The following is a 6,019-nucleotide window of genomic DNA, read 5'->3' on the forward strand; positions in this document are numbered from 1 at the left end:
TGAGGATTAATTACCGACCTGCTGTGCTCACCTTGTGACCACTGACCTGCTGACCAGCAACCTGCTGTGCCAGCTAAGCATCTCATGATGGTAGTAAAAGAGATATTCCTGTCATATGTGATGTATGCTCTTTGTTCCAAGACAGTATATAACCGCTCTGTACACCCCACTTCATTGGTACTCATTCTTCCTTGGGAAAGGAAGACCCCAGGCTATAGTCCTCAAACTTGGCTCATAGTAAACTCACCCCAATTTTGATTTATAGGTTGACTATGGATTTTTTCCATCACGATCCCTAATCTATCACAGGTAAGTGCCTGAGGTACATGCCAGCTGAAGCCATGCAGTGTTGTGGAGTCTTTCACCTTCTCTAAAGATGTCCAGAAAATTCTCTTAGTAGGATATTTGCAAGAAAAAATGTTCAAGTAAAGGTGGAGTATGATCCTTCCACCTCCTTATCAACGTGGTATAAGGAAGGGGAGCGACCCAACAGAGGGTCTGAGAAAGAAGCATCTACCCAGAGGTGGCATGTTTTCACATGGGAAGGCGTAGTGATTGTCAGCTTTCCCAGTGGTGACTCTGTAGGGGTGGGTAGAATTATGTCATCTTCCTAGGATAAGGTAGCCAAAGTCCCTCTGTTGAGCAAAGGCACTGTGCTGAGATGAAGGAGTCTGTTGACACAGGACAGAATGTTCCATCACAAGGATGTCTATGTGAGAACACTGGTTATGAAAGGGAGGGAGTCTCTTCTGTGCGGAGCAACCCAGTTTTACCTACAACACTAGGTCAAAGGCCACCATGAGAGCCGCCTTATTGAGTCTGAGGTTCCGCACGCCTGGCTTTCATCACTAATGACCAGCCTGAGGACTTTTCTTGTGAGCCAACCCCGGGAGATGGAGGCAAGGCGAGCTAGCCAGAGACAGAAACCTGGCTCCTGCAATGTAGGGCCCCAGCTGTTGCCACCTTGCTGTGCCCAGGAGTCATCCAGCGTGATTCGCCCGACCTGTTTGAGGCAGGAGCCTGGGCCTGTGTTTCACAGGCTCTTGATGGACGTTTTCCCTCAGAGTCCTCTTCATGCAGCTGGGGGCCGAGCAAAGTCGAAGCCACAGCTGAGATCTCCGTGGGAAGGGATGCCCCTGTCCTCTGCTCTCTGCTCAGCCTGCCATACCTGGTGGCTTTGTGTTTTACAAACACTGAGCCCACGGCTTGCCAGAGCCCCAAGGTCACAGCTGTGGGTCTTGGAATATACGCGAGGCCTGAGGTGGTCTGCCTGCAGGGTGAGGGCAGGGTGCTGCACACCAGGATGGGAGGGAGAGCAAGCTGTCCTGGTTTGCTGGGGCTTCCGTGGTGTTAGCACTGAAAGATTGGAATCCTGGGAAACTCCTCCGTCCCAGGCAAATGGGGACCATCGGTCACCCTCCTCCCCAGCCTCCTGGGGCTGTGGGCTGCTTCCTCCCTCCCTCCCTGCCAGCTCAAAGAGTTGTGCTTGTCCTGAGTTGATGAGCAAAACTCTACCTTGTAAACACTGTGACTTAATGAAACTGATTCTATTTTCCTCTTTGCACTGGCTGTGAGAAATTTTAGAGGCTAATTCCTGACCTTTCCCTAACAAACATGTGGAAGGTTATTAGATGCATTTAGTGTGTTGATCTTTCTCTGGCCGATCCTCCTCTCCTTAGTTTCTATCTGCCTTATTTTAGTACTTAGTGTACACTGTGCTTCTCTTGCTTTATAGCATGCAGCTCTATCACCACTCTAAATCCTTTTTGAAAGACCTCCTAATTGTCAGTTCCCTCTCAAGCCTCTTGCAGGAAATCTTTCCTAGCCGCTCCAGACCCTTCTTTGAATGCCCCTGGCCCTGGCCAAGATGCCGTTATAATAAAATAGACTTGACACGGCACATGGAAAAGAAGCACTAATCGTTAGCAGTTGTTGCTACACACGGAGGTATTTTGAAAACTGCTGGAAAAGTGCATGCCCCGAGCTTAAGAATGGACGCCTAGCCTCGAATTGTACTCACATTCTGAACGTGCTGGACAATTCGTTCCCTCCTTGCTAAAAGTCAATGTCGGCCCAGCTGCTACCCCAAATTATCACCCTTGGGTTTTCCGTGCACTGATTTCTCTCCACTTGGAGGACAATAGCTTTCTACGCACAGGAAATGCTAAGGACAGAACCAGCTGTTTAGATTTCTTGGGCTGGGCCAAATGAAACCAGCCACAGGCCGACTGAGAAGACAAGGCTCATTCCGAATGGCAGCTACTGTTGGTCTGGCTCTGATGAGGTATGAGGAACAGATATGTGTCCCATGGGCCCCAATGTGGCTTCCAGAGCGGGAGGCTGCCATTCGCGGCGACGATTTAGAATTCATTGCCCCGGGCTGTTTTGCGTCTCAGTCTGAGAGGTGCTCCTGGGCTAATTAGCTTCTTTCTTTGGCGCTCTGTAGAACGAAACCAGGCACTGTCGGGCAAGGGGATTTGGACGTGCCTCATACAGTAGGATTTGGACACGGAATCCGTGAATCTTGGAAAAATCACTTAGAAAATGTAGCCCAGGTCTGTTTGCTAAAATCATTGCCTCTTCATTTACCTTCGCAGACATTTGCTTCCTGCCTCAATCACACATTCAAACAACAAAATCATCTTTAGCGTCTGAGTAAACATGGACTGTGGCCACAGTGCATTGTTATCTGAATTGTCCAAACAGTCCGAGGAAAAATTGAGGCTTTTTGACTGATTTCTCTTACTTCCCAGACAGATTATGATTCATTGGGAAAATGTTCCCTGTGGTTTTTTAGAGTATTTTCAAGCAACAGCCATGCCAAAGAGGCCTCCGGGTATGAAGACTAGTTTCTAAATGACACGTAATAAACCTTGTTGCTGTGCAAAAGTTTCTCTTTGAAATCTGAAACCGCAACTAGCTCCAGGTTCAAGCAGAGAGTAAAGAACCTTAACTGATTTCACCCAAATCTCTCCCCGACCTTTGACCTTTATGACAACGCATATTATCAAGCCTTTGCCTCACTCTCAAAATGAACTCTTTTTTTTCCCCATGAAACATTGTGTTTGCATAGAAAAACTTGGCCGAGCCATTGGGTTTGTGTCCAGCTTAGGATAAATATGCCAGATATGATACATTCAACATGATTTGTGGTTTCCGTTTCTTGAGAAATTTCAGTGACAGCACCTTGAAACCTCACCAAGCCATTATGCAGAGCAAGGGAGCCAAACCCAGAGCTTTGGGGCCTGTCTATGACACAATAGGTGCAAACTCGTACAACCCACGCCCACTCCTACTCCATCCAAAGTACAGCCACGTTCTTTCCCAACAGTGGCCCGTGGGACTTGGTGAATCTTCTCCAGGGAAGTGTTATGCTGCCTGGGAATTCATCTTAACCCCATGAGGGAAAGGCCAGAGAAGAGAGGTTCCATATAATATGCAAAAGTCCTGCCAAGTGGAGGCGGCCAGGAATGTTCTTGCCCAACCCAAGACTTTATAGAGACCAGGACCCTTCTAGGAAGAATCAAAAATTAAATATATTGAGGTAAGAGATGGTACTACATACACACACACACACACACACACACACTCATGCACGCACTTCCTTGGGAGGCTGAGTGGAAGGAGATGGAGAATTTAGTGAACAAGTGGCCAGAATTATTCTTCTAAGTATGAAGCAGTGATGAGGAGGGTTGGAATAGCAGGGGGTAGGAGGATAATTTGAGAACCAGAGAGGAGCCATTACCCACTTTTAAGGCGAAATAGTCACAATAGCTCAAGACGTTTGAAAGCTCTGTGCAGGGTTGACTTAAATGGTAATATTTCACTACTTCTTAATACTACATCTGAAATCTTAGCACCTTCCGACGTCCTTCCCAATTCCTCTCCAAGCTCTGAAATGGTTATAGGTTCATCCTACGGGGTTAAAGAGGATCACGATTCCCACTGTAGAGCTCAGTGAGGCGGGGTTCTGTGGGTTTTGTTTGTTTTCTGGAGCGCAGAACTTGATTCTCTGGGGCTTTATGCACCAGGTAATTTCGGCAGCATGTGTCCTGCTTGGTATATAGTATGATTTCTTTTTCTTTTCCTTCTTTCTCTTAGAAACGTGAGCCTAAGGCCATCCCTTACTGAGGACTGTTAGCAGATGGATATATTGAAAAGCGACGAGGACAGACAAACTTGGCTGCTAGCCAGTCAGTATATTAAAAAGACGAAAATTCAGAACTCTGAAAGGACTGTGTGGGTTTTCCCATCCCTGAAGTTTGAAGACGTTTGCTGTGCAGGGACAAAGATTTGCCTGCCACAGCCCTATGTTTCGAGGGTATTAACTGGGCTATGACTCGGCTTGCCGGCTGTGTAAATGCCCCGGAGCAGATCAGCGCTCCGTCTAGAGGAGGCTGCCTCAAGTGCCCGGGGTGGGTGCCCACAAGTCCGGGCCTCTGCAGCTGTTGCAGCTCCCCGGTAACAAACAGGGCGCTGGTGGAGGTCCGCGGGCAGCCTGGCCTCAGGCTCTGTCACTTGAGCTCCCTTGTCTCTCCTCCCTTTGCTGGGAGCCCAAGAATGAGGTGGGGGAGGGGGTCCAAGAGGAAACCAGAACCTCCAGATTCCTTTTTTACAAAGCATTGTCCACCAAGCAGGTCACTGGCAGGGCACACAGCTCTGATCTAACATTACCCTCCATTCTATGTGTCGCCAGCCCACCAAGTCCCCGAAAAACTGGGTATGAGTACAAAATTGACCACAATTCCTTTCAGGTTAATCAAGATTATAATATATATTTCTAAAGGGGGCAGCCAAACACTTGTCTCTGTCCATAAATAGGCATATCCTATATTCAGTGATATATATATATATTTAATGGTATATATTGGGGGATCAGAATTTGCCACCCCAAAATATGTGCCTTTGGCTTGATTACTTTTTAAAAACAAAACCCTGTGAAAGAAACTTTGACCTTCTCCCTACCTGCCTAAAATGATTTAAGATGGAAGGCCTGTGCCACGAAGGAGCTAATACCATAAGACATCTACAGTGTAACATAAACTAGGTGGGATAGACAGGAGGAACCTAGCAAGGGCCATTTAATCAAAGTCCTCTCCGCCTCTCTTGTCTTTACAAGGCATCGGCAACATTTTTTATCAAATATTTGTTTTCCCATCTCCATGTGAATTTCCTTCCTCCTCTTTGACATCACAAACCACTACCCCCAACATCCTCCTTTGTACTTAGCTGAAGACGACAATTAAGGTGGTGGCTTCCACCATTTTATTACATTACTGTTTTCCCGGGTTTCTCACTTGTATACATGTTATTAAACTTTGGTTTTTCTCCTGTTGTTCTCTCTTATGTCAATTTAATGTTTAGAGCAGCCAGAAGGACCTAGAGGACAGAGGAATAGTTCTTCCCCTCCTACAATATTCAATTGTGGTTGAATTAAGTAGAGCCCAACTAATGTCCCCATACTCACTCCAGACTGCCTGAATCCGAAACAGCATAAGGATATCAAAAAGTTGGGGGAAATGAGCAAAATCGAGGGGTTCATCTTGTTTTGGAGGAGCACACACAATGTATAAGTTGAAGACTGTGCAAAAGTAGATGTTAGGGGCTGGCCCTGTGGCTGAGTGGTTAAGTTCACATGCTCCACTTTGGCAGTCCAGGGTTGGGCTGGTTTGCATGCCAGGTGTGGACATGGCACCACTCATCAGGCCATGCTGAGACGGCATCCCACATGCCACAACTAGAAGGACCCACAACTAGAATACACACCTATGTACTGGGGGGCTTTGGGGAGAAGAAGGAAAAACTAAAATTTCTTTTTTTTAAAAGTAGATGTTAATTTGATATAAAATCTTGGGAGTGTTTCCTCAGAAATACCGTGGCATTGATGGGTTTGCATTCTTTAGCATCTCAGATCCTGTAACCCTGAATTCTGTAAAGCAGCTGTTGTCTCCCAATATTTTTGCTGACCTACACCCTAAGAGGCTTTTGAAAAACTATGTTCCTCCTTGCACATTTTTAA

At 46.7% G+C, this 6,019-nt stretch overlaps 1 long non-coding RNA gene across 2 annotated transcripts; it reads left to right on the forward strand.

Moving 5' to 3' along the window:
* The first annotated feature begins 207 nt into the window (after nucleotides 1-207).
* LOC124248996 (uncharacterized) lies at nucleotides 208-5,335 on the forward strand. 2 transcript variants are annotated; one of them, XR_006891215.1, is made up of 2 exons: nucleotides 208-309; nucleotides 4,102-5,335. It is a non-coding gene; the product is annotated as an uncharacterized LOC124248996 (long non-coding RNA). The 2 variants fall into 2 exon arrangements; XR_006891214.1 differs by lacking the exon at nucleotides 208-309 and adding an exon at nucleotides 3,090-3,544.
* Nucleotides 5,336-6,019: the final 684 nt, after the last annotated feature.

The sequence above is a fragment of the Equus quagga genome, chromosome 12 (genome assembly GCF_021613505.1).
Source record: "Equus quagga isolate Etosha38 chromosome 12, UCLA_HA_Equagga_1.0, whole genome shotgun sequence".
In the NCBI taxonomy this organism is placed as follows: Eukaryota; Metazoa; Chordata; class Mammalia; order Perissodactyla; family Equidae; genus Equus; species Equus quagga.